Source organism: Erithacus rubecula (genome assembly GCF_903797595.1).
Source record: "Erithacus rubecula genome assembly, chromosome: 3".
NCBI classification, from domain to species: domain Eukaryota; kingdom Metazoa; phylum Chordata; class Aves; order Passeriformes; family Muscicapidae; genus Erithacus; species Erithacus rubecula.
Genome location: NC_136689.1, coordinates 36,293,208 through 36,313,086, shown reverse-complemented (window position 1 = coordinate 36,313,086; position 19,879 = coordinate 36,293,208). Strand labels below are relative to the sequence as shown.

Genomic DNA, 19,879 nt, shown 5'->3' with positions numbered 1-19,879 from the left:
CATATCCACTTTGCTTTCCTCTTAAAAGAGTGTCTCTTGGTCTATATTGAAATAAATGCAGGCATTGCTGGATGATAGAACAGCATGGGAATTATGTAATCACTGAGTTTCTACCCCCTAATCAGGTCACCTAAGTGAGAAAGGAAGGACTAATGCGTACCTCTTAAATTTTTCATTACAAGTAAACTACACAAGGTGATTGTGATAAAAGCCTGTTTGGAGAAGGAGTGCATTGCAAGAAACTGTGTAGAGAACAGTAGACAGAGAATGAAGGAACAGACAGTTCTGACCCTAAGGCAATTTTTCCTCTTCCTCCAAGAAGGCTAAAATAAAATCTTGAGAGTTTTCTGTCAACCTGTGCATTTGTTACATTTGTGAATATGAAGTGATGTACCTCTGAGCTATGGGTTTCCTATATTCTTGTGTGGTAGTTAAGAAGCTCCACCATTATGCCTTACTCCCTCTGAATCTCATGGATTGGCAGAATGCCCATTTTCCTTCTTTCTAACTTCATTAATATGTTTTCATATGGCACATCTTCCAAATGTGTTCCTTGCCTACTGGGTCTTCCTCCAGACTCTACTTCATCGGTACCATTGATGTGACGGTGCCACTGTCCTACCCTCTATGTAATTAAAACTCTGTGTCTAGTAGGAGCAAGCTCACAATGTTCAAAGCCCCCTGAATTCGACCTGATTTTGCTATCATAGCTGACAAGCAGGAGGAAGAGAGATATACTAGATATTTAAATTATTATAGGTGATGAGTCAGAAGGGATGGGGAGAATTCCACATCTCTCAAAATGGAATTGGGTGTTTGTATCACACACCCTGGGATCTCTTCAGTCATATTTTTTCCTGTAACTCTATAAGCTAAAGTGCTACCTGCTGATGAAGAATACAAAGTCTTACTTTGATGTTTATAAGAAGAGTTTGTCTCCCACAGTAGCAAAAATGGACTTCTGTCATTCAACAGTGTAAACACTGGATGGCAAAAAAGAGCAACTGTCAGCAGAAAATGTGAATAAAGCAGATTTAAACACAGGATACAGTATGTTGGTGCCACTTTTTTCCAAGTGACCCTTCAGTAATATAGTAGCATTGGAAAATCGTTTGATCTGTTGTCACTTAAACATGGTTATGAACTCTTCCCAGATTATGAAAAATGCTTAAGAAAAAAAAAAAGAAGAATAGGAAGACAAAAAGGCACAGCCAGAAATCAATCACAGATGCTTTGGAACAGGAAATTTTATATAAGGCTGGGGCGAAGCTATGTTATTTTATATGAATATCATATTTAAGATTACCTGCCTGGTATTATTCTGGCTGCTTAATAATGAAATCAAATGAGGCTTCAGGGGAGGAATAGGTGTTGAAGAAAACAGTGAAGAATATACACTTTATCTCTAGAAAATATATTGAGGCCTCTGACAGAAAAAATGATGAGCTTGTCACCAGAAAATATTGATGTTCCCATTTCCATCTCAGTTAACAAGCTTGTCTTGTTACAGGCCATCATCTAAGAGCAAAAAAACATTTAAGACATTAAAAGATCCTGCTTAGAGAGAAAACATAAGGGAACAGAGAACAAATACTTTGACACATTGTTGAGGAAAGTTTAGGAGGAAAAGTGTAGGAGGAAAACTTTTCTCTCCTGGCTGGCTCAGTGACCTGGTTTCAGCTGTGGTAGAGCTAATTTTCTTACTCATAGTATAGTGCTGTATTTTTGATTTATAATGAGAAAAATGTTGATGACACACCAATGTTTTGGTTGTTGCAGAGCAGTGCTGACACTGAGTCAGAGATTTTTTCAGTTTTTCACGTCATTGTGTCAACAAGGAGCTGGGGGTGCATGAGAAGTTAGTAAGCGGACACAGCTGGGACAGCTGACCCAGCTGGACAAAAGGACATTCCTAACCATATGGTTCCTACTGAACAACAAACTGACAGGAATTCTTTGTATTCTTTTACCTTTATTATTAATTTGCCTTCCTTTTCTGCCCTATTAAGCTGCACTTATTTCTGCCCCTCTGTTTTATCTTTTTTTTTAATCTTTCCCCCATTTCACTGGGGAAAATTGAGCAAACAGCTGTGTGGTGTTTAGCTTCCTGCCATGTTATACCTGGGGTTAGATGTCACTTCCAAACAGGTAATTGCATTCTCTAGGAAACATCAAGGTAAATCCAAAAGTCAAATCTACAGACCTTGGGTAGGCTGAATAGTTCTCTTACTTGTGTGAACTTTTTGGCAAAGATGTTCCTTTGCTTTTGAGGAACTGTTTGAGGCCTCATACCAGCTTCTGGCATGGGCACCTGAAAGGACTTTGAGCTGGTCAGCATCTAAAGGTGCAGTGTGACAGCAGTGGCAGCAGTGAGATTCAGTTTGTTTATTTGAGTGAAAAACCAAGGTGCTTGTCACCTCAGAGGTGCATTTGTGAGTAATTGTAACTGGCCCCAAGGAATACATATTGTGGAAATAAGTTTTTTAGACTGATTTTCAAAAAGGCAAACTTTGATGCGTAGCATGACAGCTTCCCTCGTTTGTAAAAGACTAAGGCAGAGCTCTAGCTCAGTGCAAGAATAAGTAGTAGATGTATAAGCAGTAGGTCTGAGATGAAACCTCTTTTATATCCTGAGGAATATTATCCTTTACAGGGCTTTTTTTTGGCTTATTCACCATAAGGGGTTCTTTCACCCATCCATTCCAGTGCTTAGCTGCCACTACTGCATTTAGCTACCATCCTAACATAATAAAATTGCTTTTATTTAGTAGATTCATTACTGAATTACAAGATCAGATTTTTTTCACTCCTACAATTACATCTTTTTGTGGTATAATAAAATGAGCTTTCTTCATTGATTTTGACAAATGCAGATTAGCTGTAAAACATCAGCCTACCACCATATGTAATGCAAATTGATTATGCCTTACTTAATTACTTAAGATTATTAAGCTTAAAAATTAGAAGTCCATAACTGCATTTGAAGGAATGTGAAACCTTTGGAAGTGCAATGCTGTCATTGCTTCACATTGGTTGAAACAGTGTGGCAACAAGCTCATAACGTAGGTAAGCATAATGAAGACTTATCCTCTAGGTAAAAACTCACTTTTCACAAAGAATGCACTGCAGAATGAGCCCCACTTTGTCCAGCTCTTGGTAGAGCTCTCAAAGACAGCATTCAGATGAAGCACCTAAGGATGGGATGATAAATTGCTGAGGATATGGTATGGACTTTAGGCCTTAAGTCTTCAAAGTATTTAAGCATGAATTTGCACATCAAAGGTATGCACAATGACCTGCTACCCAGCAACTTCTGGTGAATTAGCACATTTCATTATAGATGACTAAAAGACAGGGCTCCACTGTCAGAACAGTCAGTCCAGCTCTAGTAATATTCACTACTAAAAGCAAATAACTAAAGTGATTGAACCATATTATCATGTAATTGTCTTACTTATCTTCCTTTTGCATTGCAAAAATATTTGATATTGTGTTTGAAGGTACTTTTACATGATGTTTCCATTTGCTTTGATTGTAGGTCAATAAATACTCCCCTAGAAAGGAGCTTCATTTCCTTTTTATAAAGTTCAGAGCAAAAGCATACCATTCAATATGTTAATAAATTCCTAAACAAAGACATTACAGTGGGGAAGCCTGCCAAAGCCTTCAGTACAGAAGCACCACTAGACCCTGCAATAACATGCTTAATGCACTAGCATAGAGAGCACCAGAGAAAAGCTTTAAAGTGTGTGGTGGTGGCTTGTTTTGTGGTTTTTGGGTTTTCTTAATCTGAATATGCTTTGTAATCAAAAGCATCAAAATAGTTGTTTTAAAAGCATTGATTTGAATAGACATTATATGTCATATTTTTAGTTATATTGCAAATGTGCCAGCCTCTATAATGAAAATATTGGACACCTACTTTATCATTCACTGCAATGCAGTCAGATCCATCCTGATGGGATTTATCTATTATCTGGTTCAATTCCCTCAGAAAAAAAAAAAAAAAAAAAAGAAATTATGTATTTCTCTTTGTGCTCTTGAAGCAGCAAATTCACTAGGTTTTTCGATACTGGGTTTATAGACTTTTCCTTCTTTTTCTGCAAGCTTATCAACTTTTGTGAATCACTATTTTATTCTAACAAACTTCTCTTGCCCTTCTACCTAAAATTCTACAGTCTAGACAGGCAATTCTGTATTTTGGGAGCATCATAGTGGAGTGACAAAGGGAGGAGAGGTTATCCATGAGAGAGCATGCTAGGATGCTTAGCACTTATTTCTATAGCACTAGAATGGAATTCTTACCAGTGTACAACATATTTTTGATAGCAGTGTAATTATGGTTCTCGAGAATTCAGGGGTTTTTTTCCCCCATGTGATACATTGCACTAAGTATTTGTGAATTAATTAAACTCTTTTTGGATAATTATCTACAGTATGTTCAAAGTATCTGTTCATAAGTTCTGAAGTTAACATGTTTTTTATCACTGACACCTTAGTGACTGAGTTATAGTAACATACAAACATGCTGTGTTTCTTTACAACTTCAATTTGAAGGCAGTAAATTGTGGTTAGTGTGAATTGTCATGCTGGTATTATAAACTCAAGATTCATAATGATTGACATAGGAAATAAGTATGAAACTGAAGGAATGCCATTATTACATAATGAATCTCACTTATATAAATACCAGTATTATTATTTTTGCCATTTTTGGTAGTAATATAGCTTGTTGTAGTTATATACCATTTTTGGTCAGGGAAGATTAAAATCAACCTAATTCGATGATGTTTACTCGGAATAATACTGTTACCAGGGATTTGAAGGATTAACTCTAAGCTGGATTTTTGTAAGTATAAACTCAGAATGATTAACGTGTTGGTTTTTGTCCTGTAAGTAAACCTAAATATCTTGATATTCCTTTAAAACCACTAGCTACTACTGCCTTTACTGTGGGGAATACTTTTCAGATGCAACAGTCACCATTAGATTTTAATTTTGATTCTACTACCCACTTCTGTGTCTTCCTAGGTGCATTTTTAGAGGCAGGGGATGAGTGTTTTGAGAAGTTTGGCTGTTTTTCTCTTGGTATGTTTTGGGGTTTTTTAAAAATTGTTTTGTTTTGAAAAAGGAGGAGGCATTTAGTAACCTTTGGAGCCTTTGGTGTCCACTGTAAGATTTATTCTCTACTATTAATTCCTGGTATGTGAAATGGTGGTGCATAGGTTCATAGGCAAGAAGATAAGGGGGATTTCAAAAGGGACCTTAAAGAATTATGCAGTGCTTTTTGTGTCATAACGTCAGGAATACAAGGGAACTACAATAAGATTGTGGTAAAGGTTTTACAGGAACACTTTTAAAACTAATGGAAGTACTGAATGCATAAAATCAGTAATCAAGCTGGGAGCAGAAAATGTGCAATGTTATCTACAAAGATAACACACAGTGCTCATTTTTCTTAGTAGCTAATTTAACTACCAAGCTTTTATTGCTGCTTCTGCTCAGTCCTTCCATTATTAGCTGAAGTTGAGATTTCTCACAAAAGTTCTTCCTTGGCAGTAATAATTTGCTGTAATATAAAATAAATTACTTAACATAAAAGATTTTACTGATTGCAGTGCCAGTTGGCACTCTCTTGTTCTCTGTTGAAATGAGCACAACACATTGTCTATTACAGCTGCACAGCTACCCTGTGACCATTCTGTGTTGCAAGTTTCAACATTATTGCTTCTGTATGTATTTTTCCCCCATAAATTATTCTTTGCAGAAGAATGTTAATTAGTAACTGATAGATATAAAAATTGCCAGGGACAGCCCATTAATTCCATTTACCTTAATGGCACTTAGATCTTAGCTTGCAGTACAGCTGTATTCAGACTGGATTATAAATGTAATTTTTTGCATCATTAACTACCCTGATTAATCTTAGACAGCAAAAGCATAATTATAGAAACACAGCACTTACAATGTGCCAGTTTAAAGTTGTAGCTTAGCTGTTTTATATTTACATCAGTGTAAACAGCATAGGTTTTGAAAATTTAGATTGAAACAGTTTTTCTTCATTTCTTAATAATTAACTTGGGCCTTGTACTAGTCATTTCTCATTTCTGGTTTGACTTGGGGGTTCTTAGGTTTTATTTTGTTTGTGGTTTGTTGAGGTTTTTTTAAAGTGCCTTTTGTAACATGTTTTGCTTTTGACTGGTGCAATTACTGGATTTGCATAGTAATTGACCACCATTAGTAAGGTGTTCATTCTGATCAAAGCATATTAAGGAAAGCACATTCATTTTCTGTCTGGTTTCTGTGGAGGCCAGAAGATGTCATTCTGATTGTCACATTAAAGTCATCGGGTCAAACAAAATCACAGATTCAGATACTAGTCTCAGACAGAAGCAGATTTGATGAGTTGCTGGTTTTGCAGACAGCAGCCAGGAAATAGCACATTCTACTTGAGTCCAGGTCTGATGTTAACAGTTGAGAAACCTCACCAGCCTGGTATCACTTTTGCCACGTGGGGTTTTTTGACTTGTTTATCTTTAGATTTGATCAGCAAAAGGTGATGTAACCCTGTGTTGAGTGTGTGCCTTTGGTGTAGTATTGTCTTATCTGTATAAAACTGACGTGACAAATCCCCATCCTGGTAAGTACATAATGCTACTTAAGCTGTTAAACTTCCAGGCACAGTTAATAATGAGAAAGGCAAGAACTGACAGAGAGAAAATTTGCACTGGTAATGCCATTTCAATAATCATAAATCTGAAAGGAAAGCTAAAAGTAGTTCTTTGAATGACAGTGGTTCAGAAATAGCATTTGTAAACATGATGATTCTCAAGAACACACTGGAATTTTCAGAAGTAGATGACACTGCTGCATGCTGCAAATGTGCTGTGTGTCTCCTCATAAGGAGTGTGAACCCAAGATTTTCTAAAGGGGGAAAGAATGAAAAAACCTTTCCAATCTTTAATTTAAATGGATTACTGCATTTATGCCTTTTATAATTACATGGATCTTGTGTGTGTGAAAGGAAAAACAGACCCAAGTCCATTTCAATATAACAATCAACATTTGGTTTTATTTCTGTATTTAAGTCTCCTGCTTTCCACTTCTTTCAAGCTAAAGGCACTGCAGAGGCAAACTGCTCTGCAAATACATGGAGATAACAAAAGTAGCTTTCTCAGTAGTGCCCAAAAAGGCAACAGCACTTTTTAAAAAGACACAGGAAAAGAAGAAGGGTTGGAGCACTGTAGTTTGCAGCTGCTTCTGAAGTACTTTTTTAGTTATCCTATCCCATAGCTGAACTGTTTGTTCCTGAGAGCTACTGGGGTAAAATCAGACTGTCTTTTAAAACAAGAACCAAAAGACACAAGGTGTAGTGAGGGTTGACCAAGAATGCTGCTCTGCTCTACTGCTTCTAGCCAGAAGGACCTGATGGAAGAGGTGATGGCTTCAGCTCTACAATCAGGCACAGACCTCCACAGTGACCTTGAACCATTGCTTTCTCTCAATTGCTGTGTGTGAGATGAAGATAATATTTCCTGGCCTCTTATGTGTGTCACAAAGATCCTGATCATTAAGGATTAATCCTGGTCTAAGAATATGTGCAGTGTGTATTAAGATCCAATCATAATTGTCAAAGCTGAGATCCAAGGTCAAGCCTTGGTTTGCACTTGTTCCATCGGAGTGTCAAGATAAGCAGGAATAAGTCATGGGGGATAGAGTTCATCTCTAATATTACATCAGTATAAAAGCTTTATAGTAGCAGGAGGAATGATGTTTTCATTGGTGATGTTGTTTTTATAATCACAGATAATTAATCGAGTAGAAAACAGGACCAGTGACAGGGCTGAGAGCCCTGAAGACATCTAAGATGACAGGAGCAAACCCAGTGGGGATCTGCTCTGCACTTTTTATGTTTTCTTCATGTTTTCAGAGTTCTTTCATTAGTTGCTGCTATCTACCAGGTCCCTCATACCTATTCTGTGTTTTAGATATCTTCAAGACAGAACTTTTATAGTAAAAGTGGATACAGTGCACCCTTATGATATCCATAGACCTTAAACAGTGCAAAAAAAGTGAAACCTTCAAAATAATTGAAGCTGTGCTACTTGTGCATCATGCAGACAGCAACTGCACAGTTCACAGGCAATAAGATTACCTCTCTTCACATCCATAGGTACTCCAGACATGGATGATCTTGAATCAATTATTCTTGTGCTGTCTAGTGCAAAGTCATAAGGCTGTGCATAAGAACAAGGGGATTTGCCAAAAGTTCTAGTACAGCTCAGTTTTCATGTTAATTACCTGTCTGTAAATTATCTTTGTAAAGGGAAATACTCAGATGAGACTTTATATTGTGTTAAAGGTCATAATATATACAAAATCCTTTCACTAGCTCCAAAGACTCAATGGGCACCATAGTTTCATTTAAGATGAAATGGTGCTGTCCTGCTGGCAGGGGTCAGCTGAGGAGATGGAAGAACCATCAGTGCTGCTTGCCTACAGCAGCTCAGTGTCTAGCTGCTTCATGCATACATGTTTGCCTAAATTCTGTTTGCCATCTGCATGTATTAGTTCATCTGAGATTCCAGCCTGGGGGGACGCAGAACATCCCTTTTTACTCACTGGACTACAGCCCAGAGTCCTCACCTGGTCAATGAACCTCTGAGTACCTTCTGTGTGTCAGGAGCTGTACATCACCAGAGTAGTCTGATTCGGGCATCCAGCTGGAGTTTACTTGACTTAAAATCATATAAAGATCAAAATCAAAATGAAGCAACTTTAAATAATCAGAGGATTCAAGAAAATATGTGAACTAGTTCAAATCAGTACACGCTGCCGGGGCAGTAAAGAAGTGAATGTGTTCCACCTTGGGATAACGTCCTTTGACAAAAGCAAAAGTTACCAAAGCTGTGCCAGGAACCACAGGCTCCTATTAACTCTACATTGTGGTCTTTGTAGTTATATTAATACTTATTTTACAGTAGTAGACTCTTAGAAGGAGGGGAGATTGCCACTTTAATGCTATTTTAAGGTCTTGAACTCCTAGACAGGTATTTCTTCATGCATACATGTAAAAACAAGTTTCTTTCCTTCCTTTGTTTCATTTAGTTCTATTTTTGATCTACAAAAAGCTCAGAACTCAGGGTAAGACTGGTACTTCCCTGGCAATACCTTTTTCTAAATTTTAATTTTGATATATCACTCAGATAAAACTTCAAAGCTGAAATTGCTTGGAAAAGTACGGTAACGTTTCATCTTTTTCCAAATGATGTAAAAACATGCTGAGAATTATTTAATGGATCACATTTCAGAGATGGGTAGGAAAGGATTAAAGCACTTCAAGTAGTGAATGAGCCATAACTATATTCTCCACAGCTGTTCAGTGCACTCAGGATTGCACTAATGATTTAGTCACTAAGACTGACAGGAGAGTTGGAATGAATCTCAGTGGTAATCTTTGGAGAATTACTGGAAAAGTACAGTCACAATGTGGGTACTCACTGAAGGTATAAGTGTGTTCTTTTCATCAAAATGGAAGGCAGTCCTGGTTTTTTTACTGTGAAGAAAATGGGACATTTCAACTTGTAGGGAGTTGGGTTAGTAATATCATAATATCCATTTATTTCTAAATCCTTTCTTTTCTGTCTTTTCCTGCTTTCTGCTTCCTAGAGAATCTGAAAAAAAATCAGGTTGATGTTAATTTTTAAGCTAGAAGTACTTTATTAAAATGCAAATCAGCTTTGACCACCTCTCTTCTCTCTTCTACTTGAGATCATCTTCTTTCCCTCATCTGTTTGGAATCTTGCTCAGCTTAATACCAGTCCTTAATGTTGTTTGCACATACATAGTTACTAAGAAGAGTAAGGCTTGTTTACATTATTATGTAAGCTTCTAAACTATAGCAAGAATTGGCATTTTTTTCCGTTTTCCAATTTCATATTCTTCTCTTTCTCAGTGGAAGTGAGTATCCTGAACACTCCGTCTTATCCTGGTTAAACAATCAGGGAGGTTTTAGAGCTAATCATGTTATGGAGGGAGTAAGCAGGTTAATGACTTCTCCTGTGGTCCATAATCCACAATCTGAGCAAAGTTAAAGTATTATTTGCATGCAAGGAGATATAATGCTCTAAAATGATCTGTATGAGGGCTATGATTATAGCCATGCACATAATTTACCTTCATACTTGGCCTTTACCTATTATAAGGGTGTATTCAGCTGCATGTCCAAACTATAGCCCCTCAGCATCCATATATGAAGAGTGTGAGGAGCATTATTCTTCTGAATTGAGTGCTGCTGGTGCAATTAATTTAAATAAAATTGTCTTGAATCTCCAGATGTGGGGCATAATGATGAGAGTTGGTCACATGGTTTAATATCTTGGAATATTCATAAAAAGGAGAGTAGAACTTCCTTTCAAGAGAATGGAGTGGGGAAAAAAAAAAACAACAAACCAAACCAGAGGCACTCCTGCAGTCAAATAATTATACCAGCAAATATCTCTGCTTCCACCTGAAGTACTTGTATCAGGTTTTGAAGAAAGACAGACAACTATTAAAAGCGAAGAGAAAAATGCAGTAATTTTCTAATTACTCCATTGTAAGGGTTGTCAGAATTACAGTGGCTAAACAAGCAGAGCAGCTTTGTGAAATGTTTCAATTGAATTGTTGAAGTGTTTTACACTGAAACAATTATAAAATGAGAATCTGGAAAATCTCTTACTCTTCAACATTAAACTGCTCTGTTTTAGCCTTTGCTTCCTGGAAATAGTTGCTCACTCAGGTATTACCCACCAGAACCTTGGATAAAAGTATTCTGTCCTCATAGCAATTTTTTCCTTTTATGATGGGATGTATGGACTAAATTATGTGTTTGGGTGCCTTTTAGTTTATTTTCTGATTCTACAAGTATGGCCTAAGAATTGTAACTTCTCCCAATGTTAAATCTTAACAAACTAGGATTTTGAAATGTGTTGAAATGCTATAAAATTATAGATTTGATGGATTATTTTAATACTGTCTGAAGCATATAATGATTTTTTAAAAGTTAAGAATATATCTCTTTAAACTTTCCACTTATAGAACAGAATAAAAATGGTAAATAAGAATAATTGCTTAAATAGGCTAAAAAAGCATAGCAGCATAAATAAAAATTATTTTCTCAGTTCTTAAACACATACATATGCAGTCACTACTCTGAAAGGCATGTAGTAGTTTTAATAGACCACTTTGCCCCCTGATACTTGTAGCAATTCACCTGTAAGAGTGAATCAAGTGCCTCTCTGCCAGTTCTGTCTGGCACACATCCTGCTTTTATTATTGTTGTGATTAGAAAGACTCACTATTATTAAATACCAGTTGTAACACTTGGTACAGTTTTCTGACATACAATCACATATGAATGATGCTATTGGGAATTTGTTGTGCTATCTTCATTAGGGTTTCCAACCCTTTGTCAAGCTTTGGTTCCAAACTCTTGAGCACAAACATGAAAACTCTCTTAACATTTTTTAATGTATTCTTTTTCTCATGAACTCATTTTTACTTTGTTCCTAGTGAGTCTCAGAAAATAAATGGTGTTTGTGAACCTTAGGTTTTTATCTTTATTGGTATCTTTAGAGACATCTTTAGGGAGAGTATAACATTGATGTCTTTTTGTTTCAAGCAATTGTTTTGGGTTTAATCATATTTTTACCATCTGCCACTGCTCACTTATGTGAGCAGATAAAAGGAGCAATTCCCCCTTTCTTTGCACGCCACTTTGTTAATGCCTACTAGAAGTGCAATGAGTAATTCTCTCACCTTCAAGGTGATCTGTTACATGTTGATCTGTTCTTATGCTGCAATTGTATTGAGTGCTGTCCACTAGATAATTTAGCAGTATGATAAATACATCACGTTTGGTTATCTTTCATTTCTTCTCTTTGGGGAATCTTATAGTCTGGTAGAATTTTCCTTTGGATGAGCACTGAGAATCAGTCATGGTTTCACAACTCATAAAAGATTCCATACTATTTTTGCTCTGTTTGTTGCATAAACTAGAAAACATATTTTGAATGAGATAGGACTGAAGTAAGAAAGTCAGTTTTAGAAAGTAAGTTTAATACCACTCCAGAGAGCTTTTCCAAGAGATGTTAAGCAAGTCACTTAACTCAAACATTTCCCAGATAACTTTATGAATTTTAAGTCCAACTTGCAGTTGTAAAGCTGTGTTTAGTCTTTGCAGCCTCTCCACAGATGAATCTGGACTCAGGAACTGTGTGGGGAACATAGGAAAGGCAGTATAATAGTAAGTACTGTCAGGTACATTAAGTTGAGTAACTGGAACTGGTGTACAATTTTTGTTCTTTATTTCTGAGAAAATAGCATCTCTTATCTAAAAAAGAGGTTTTCAAAATAAGTCGATCATACTTGTGAACTACTCACATCCTGGGCCAGTGACGACTGTAGGAGAGCCAGTCAATAGGTTGATAATTCTCATTGGGAGTGAGATTTCAGCTTTATATAGTCCATGAGGTTTAGGGTTATTCATTGAACCTCTTGGACAAAACACAACATTGAAAAGTTGCTCATTAGTTGAACATTGTCCATCTTCTAAGCAGAACAAAGCCCAAATCTTTTGGGGGAAAGATGTAAACATATTTCAAAAATATGAATTCATAAAGGTGTCAAATTAAGGCCTTATAGGCATTTCATGTTTTTAAGGGCTTGATCTGCAACCTTAATGTTCTGTTAGTACTCTGTGTTTCTGTATTTAGCATGCATACACAGATTTGTTCCAGTTTGACAGTCCTTCACATGTTGTTTAGTGTGTTTGATTAGCATAATCACTGTGTGATTATTTCTCACTAGCCTTAGCATATGCAAATTCTTGTCTTTTGACTGACAACCATTATTAGACAATCAGAGTATAAGGATTTGCATAATCTCTCTGTGGTTACAGTATTTGTGTGCAATACCACTGTGAATGCAAATCCTTTTGCTCTGACTGGTTTCTGTATATTCAAGCAGCTTGCCAGAAATACTGCTGCTGCTTCAGCATCTCATTTGCATGTGGAAAAATCTACAAGAAAAAAAATAACAAAAAAAAGGGAAGAAATACTAGAGTCACATCAGAAAGGTGACTAGACAACTGCTAAAATTAAATAGCTCCATTAGAAAAAAAAAGAAAGAAACACAAGATTTCAATAAAAGACTAAAAAGTTTACTTTGGGAATTCATTCTGAAGTAGTATTCGAGTTACCCGTTGCATTCTTTGAGAAGTGACAGCAATTTTCTTTTTAATAGATACCACTTTTTTAAAAGACAAGCAATTATTCTGTACCTATTGCACATTATTGTAGTTGGTGCAGATATTTTATATTAATTATGTTATATTTAACAAGGATGAGCAATATTTGTCTTTACATACATGGAAAGCATCAAGTTAGTTCTGCTCTCTTTCATTGATCAGAACAGAAATGGTAGACACTAAGAAAAGTAGTAGTGCTGAGTTGAACCCTGCATAATTATTCACCATAATTACTAGGGCAATACTGAATAAATTAGCTGTAAAAGGATAAGCCATGCATGGTAGCACATCTATAACGTGTATTCTAACTCTTTGACATTGTTTTATTTGTACATGAAACCAAAATATTGTTGAACATACATTTTTTTGGTGCGTGTTTAATTATGCTTACTAATCTTTTCCCATCATTCCTTTTGAATTGTGTTCTTTAGTTAGTTTATAAGATTCTTATTCACAGATTACTGTGGGTTTTGGATAAAAAACAGCCCTGGAATGCCAGCTGTAACAATGGGACTTCTTATGGAAATGTAGAATGTCAAATATACTTAGGATCAAATCGCTGAGCTGTTGTTGAACTGTTCTGCTTCTGATATGGTCACCAGGTTATTAAGAATGTGTCAGGTAGGCTGAAAGTTATAGGTCTTACACTTCTGGAAAGCATCATGTTCTGCACAGAGATTTCTTTTTTTTTTATATGCCTAGTTAATAAACACTTTTATGAGTGTTGGGATTGCTGTGCACCCAGAGAAATGAACAACAATCTGTGACACACAGTACTTTATGTTTTTCCTGGATGTTTTTAGACCTGTTGCACATGTTTTGTGCTGCTTAAAAATGCCACTGCAGTAGATGCCAAGTATCTCTTGGAGAAATAGCTCCCACTCAGCTGCACAGTGCCCATGATGGGAGCAGTCTATACAGCCAATATACGTCTGAAAGTCCAGGACTTCTCCAAAATATGTAACTTTCTGCATAAATAATAATATTACTATATAGTATATCTAATATAATATTGCTGCATCTCTACAACTGACCTGAATGATTGCAGAGGAAATGTTAGTGAATTCTTGATGCCACTGAGATCACAGAGGGACTGATCAGTTTTCAATTCAAAATGGTCAAATTAATGCTGTGAGAAAATTACTGGCTCTAAGAGTCCTGAGCTATAAATGACAGTGACTTTGCACCATTGAGGAGCATTCTTATAGCTTAACCTTTCCATGTTTCTGTAAGTATGGCACAATAATAATCAAGTAGGCAGTTTTATGTTTAAACTGGTTGGTGCTAAAACTGCATCTATCATGCAGTTTGAAAAATGGGTCAGGTTGAGCAATAAATATAACTTGGAGGATGTGGTATCCTGAGATTTTTCCTTAGTAATGACAAAGATTGATGGAGGACTTAAGCAGTTTCCAATGCTATTATTAGTTTCACTGTTTATTGGAACATAAAAGAATAAATGAAAGGAGCCTGCACTGAGTTATCTTTATTTCTTATCAATGTTACAACCACAACATAGTGCAATGTTACAATCAAAATAGCATTAAAGGAATTATATTATCAATAATTGTATATAATTATTGTAATTATATGTATGTAATCATATATTTATGACTATTATTTCTTGCCATTGGTCTGGATTTCTACAAACATATATATTAGTAAGTACAAAATTAGGCCAAATAAGTCCAATATTCATTGCAATATTAATATTACATGTGTTAGGATCTGGATTTTAAGAGGTTCTGAGTGGTGGTGGCACCTGTGCCACTAAATTCACTTAGCTGTTCAAGTAATGAAAGTCACTCTTTTGGAGGGTAAATTACTTCTAAAATGGTCTACAGCAATTTTTTCCTAAGAGCTTCAGTGACCTGACATGTTTTTCTGCTCACTTAGTATAAAACCATGGGGATCTGAGTCAATCTTTTTCAGCTAATTTCTTTGGTCTTTAGGTAAAAATACTTTTTTTTACTTATTTGACTGCTTTACGCCTGCTATATGCTCTGAACAGGCTTTAGGCATCCACATGGTTTTATCCTTTGACCTGGATGCTTAATTTATAGATATTAGTGAGTTTCAATTAATTTACTGCAAACCTTAGGCATATGAAATGCGAATATCATGCCTTTTGGTTTTAATGCAAAATTAAAAAATAAGTCCCTTTGATTTATATCCCTTTTGTAATTTGAGCCTTTGTGGATCAAACTTGTATGCTTTCCTTTGCTCTTGCTTTGTTGTTGTTTTTAACTTAGGCATATTCTTATGCCCCTGGGATAAGAAGTTGCAGGAAAGAAAGCAATAAAAATTATATATATTAAAAATTTCTTGAAATTCAATGTTTGAATTTCAGCTTCAGCATAAAACTGTTCTACACACACGCATGCATGCATACAAAAACACTCAGACATTATTTGTGGAAAATATGTAAGATTTACTTTTCAAATAATCAGATTTCTCCGTAAAACATACCATCCCAGATTCTGCATTACTGAGATATTTACTGAAAATTTAATGAGATGAAGACTTGGCTACAGAAAGCATTCAAGGATAGCAGCTATGGTGGTTCTGGAAAAGTGTGCCAGGCACACAGGATAACAAGGGATCTCCTGGGTCAACTTCTTGGTGATTTTGTGGTAGGTGTTTCCCTCAGAAAAGTTCTTGCAACAGCCACTTCTTTCATCTTCAGTCCACAAAATAAAGAGAATTTTCATGCTCTGTAGTAAGCACAAGAACAAGGAATGCAGTTAATACCATAGATCTGGCAGGACTGAATTTAAAACATGCAAAACCACATTATAGATAGGGTCAAAACTAAGATTATGCAGTAAAGGGCCAAGTTGTATCATGCCCTTAGTTTAAGCCTGGATTTTCCTAAAGTGTGGTGAGTTCCTGAAGATTTTGGGAAGGGAGTACAGTATTTGATCAAAGAACATGAATCATGTAATCTTGCCACAAGTTTCAGCTTGAATAATTAAAACACAGACAATGTTATTGGTGTGCATGTATCGAAATAAAAAATTAATCAAATAACTTATATATTTATTTTCATTGCTCAGTTCAATAGTCATCTTGTGGTTTGCAGTAAACTTTGAGCACTGTGCTATCCCTAGACTGACTACATGGAATAGTGTAACATATACTAAATGCCTGGTGCTGGAGAGTAGAAAGGCAAAAGGTGATGGACAAGTCAAACACAGTGCAGCTCTCAGAGCAAACTCTCTTTGTGATGTAACTTACAATGCAAATATATTTTCAAGAGGAAGTAAAGGGACATCTTGCCAGCCTTGTTCTTCTGCACAGCTTTGACATCTGAATGATAATCTTTCATGTTAATTGCAAACTTCTCTGTCCTTCACTTAAAATGGGAGTAAATTAAATGAGTTTCATCTAAGAAATTGAATCCAGAAGTTTAAAATAGCACTAGTGATGAGTAAAAAGCAGATTTTATCAGCTTTTAATTATAACCTTTATTTTGAAAGTGCATACCACTTACATAAGTTGAAATAAAACTTATATCTGTGATTAGTAATGTTCACTAAGCCTCAAAGTGCTTGGAGATGCTTTAAAGTATCTCATTACTTGCTGATTATCTCAGCTATATGATATTATTTCCCTCTCTATATTTCCCTGCAATTCTTGCTCTCTATTTTCTGCAATCTATTTTTTCTAGCTCTATTCCTCTGACTCTCAGCAGGTCTTATCTTTGTCTTCCAGTATCTGTGAGATCTGAGTCCTTATCACACTGCACCTAAGTATCCTGTTGCCTCTCAGATTTCCTGCATAAAACTTGTGGAGGCTTATCTGATGCTTTTGGCTGTTTATTTAGAATTTATGGATTGGTTATGTTTCCCAAATGAAATTCCCAGGGAAAAATAATAATGTTAAGTACTCCTCCAGCATTTTGTCCCAACTTTATTAGAACCTGGTGCTAAGTTTTTAAGTTTAACTGGGCTTTGTAGTATCAAAGAACAATTCTCCCATCCTTGGAATTGTTCAAGGTCAGGCTGGTGGGGCTTTGAGCAACCTGGTGTAGTGGAATGTGTTCCTACCCATGGCAGGGGGTTGGAAATAGATGATTTATGAGGTGCATTCCAACCCAAACAATTCCATGAGTCTATGAAGTGGCAGATAAGAGATTATTATTTGGAAGCAGTTTTTCTTAGTTAATTTGAAAACTATCCAGAACACTTCTTTATTTAGAGCCACAAACAGAAATCATCCTATTCACAGCAATGCCATGTAGGTGTATACCTAGAAGGCTACATATTTAAAAACTCAAAGGGAAGGGTGCCAATGGGTTTCTGCATCAACAGATAAACAAGAGCAAATCTGTGGTCTTATTAGGAAAGAAACTGCCCTTTTTTTTTCATGAGACCAAATTAAAATTTAGCATAAGATAGAGAAACTATTCTACACATTCATAATCTTTTTAATTCTAAAAAATATTTTGTGTCATTCTCAATATGAATGCATCAGTTGCCTCAGAAATCCAACCTCATTTGGAGCTAGAATACTTTCAAGATGGATAAATCCAGTTAAAAAAAAATTAGCCTTTCCTTCTTGTGAACCATGGTAGTGCCTTTTATTTAACTCTTAGAACACTTCTGTGTTGGCTTTCTCAAGTCATTGTGAGATAATGGGCACTTGTGTGATGTATCATGGTAACACTGAAGGCCATTATCTCACATTATCTGACAAGTGTCATAACTTGAGGAAGTGAACAAAGAAACTCTCTAAAGGATCTCACAGCTGTGGTTAATGTGAAGCCAAACATTTACATTGAATCAAAGAATGCACAATTTCCTGTTACCCTGTGCTGACTTATCCTTATATCTGGACTTCAGGTTTCCTAATTGCTTTAGACCTGCAGTGGCAGAAGGAACAGAATTTCTCCAAAATTAAACAGCACAGAGGTAGCATCAGTTAAGACCGTGTCACGCTTTAATGTTAAAAATAGCAAGATACTCTTGATTCTGCTGGCATAAGGATTCACCTCTCAGTGGAGCAGTCTAAAAAAGAAGAGCTGTTGCAATTTATATACTTTCCTACGTAGTGCTGTCCTTTTTTGTCTATATAACAGTATTTTTGGATTGTGGGCTTTTTCAAGATCATGTTACTCAGTAAAATGAATGCTCCTAGAGCATGATTTGATCACTGCAGAAATCACTGCAGATCACTTGCTGTCATCTTTCAGAGCTGGATATACTCTGCCCTTAGTCATCAGTGTTATTTTGGGGTTATGCTACAGTGGCATCCCTCATTTCTAGGTGGGATGGGTGTTCTTTTATGCTGGTCAGTATACTGATGTATGGGGTGTTTCACATCAAATTGAAGAAGATGCTGAAACTGAGATTTTTTTTCGAGGCCATTTCAGTTCTGTAAAGCTCTGCTGTCTTCCTTGGTTTGTTTGGGGGGTATCCTGTGTGTCTGTGTATTTATTTTTTTTTTTAAAACCAATCTTATTGGTTTATTAATTTAAAGACTTGTTTCATATTTGACACTGAACAGCTGTCAGGTGTTGCAAAAATTCTGTAGTGATCTGTTCTGGATTCACTGCAATAGAGGCTATGACTTTCTACCATTACAGCTTTCATGAATAATTGATTACTCTAAGGAGAAGCTCTGATTCTTATTTATCAAATAACCCTTTGCCAACAGACTGGAAAATAGTGAATCACAGAGACATGGGAATGGAGAAAGATGCTGTCTTTTTCATGACATACACTGATTATGCTCTGTGAATACTGGTTATCAGAATTAGTAAAAATATGTGATTTTTTAAAAACAATTAAAAAAAAAAATCGGTGGCTTAACCAAGTTGCTGCAAAATTATTACCAGACTTTCAAGGTATATGTCAAATGGTTTTTTTTGTGAAAAAAGAAATAAAAGTATTTTGTTCAATTAATTTGGGGAAAACAATTTCCATCCTCCAAGTGAAATATTCCTTAAAGTAGTTTTTGTGAAGTTCTCTGCCAAAATGATGCATTTTTTTTAGTCGAGACCCTGACTTGCAGACAATATCACGTAAGTGTTCTGGTAGAAGTTAGCTCAGAATAATCCTTTTCATAAAAGTCCAAATTAATCCTTTAAGCAAAATTTATCCAAAATTATTTCCTCCAAATGATTGTGAAAATAATCTTTGAAGGATTTGTATCTTTTGTAATTTGTGTAGATGTTGTTTCAAGAAAAAGATTCCTTTATTGGTTCATGAGTTATTATTATTATTTGGTAATATTGGTGTATTGTGTGCTATTCTGAAGTTATATGTCCATATAATTCTTTCACATTTTCATTAATCCTTTTCTTATTAATTTTATTTAAAATATTAATGTTTTATTTATTGAGCTAGTTTTTCTCTGATGTAAAAATCACAAATTGGTGTTTGGAGAGGGAAATCTGTTCAGCTTTTACAGCTTTCTTCAGTAAAGGGAGATCAGTGCATATAAAATTGAACTAAAGATGTGTGTTTCAAGAAAGTTAATGACAGTTTTCTTTGTTTCTTTCTTCACAATCTCTCTGTATAACTGCATGAATAAGAAATACTAATTTTCAAAGAAAAATAGTTTTCTGTAGATTATGGTATGGCATGA

General features: G+C 35.7%; 1 protein-coding gene across 4 annotated transcripts in view; it reads left to right on the top strand.

Moving 5' to 3' along the window:
* The window catches only part of ZNF385D (zinc finger protein 385D), a 405,889-nt gene that overhangs the window by 292,662 nt on the left and 93,348 nt on the right, over positions 1-19,879 (top strand). The gene's annotated exons all lie outside the window — the stretch shown is intronic.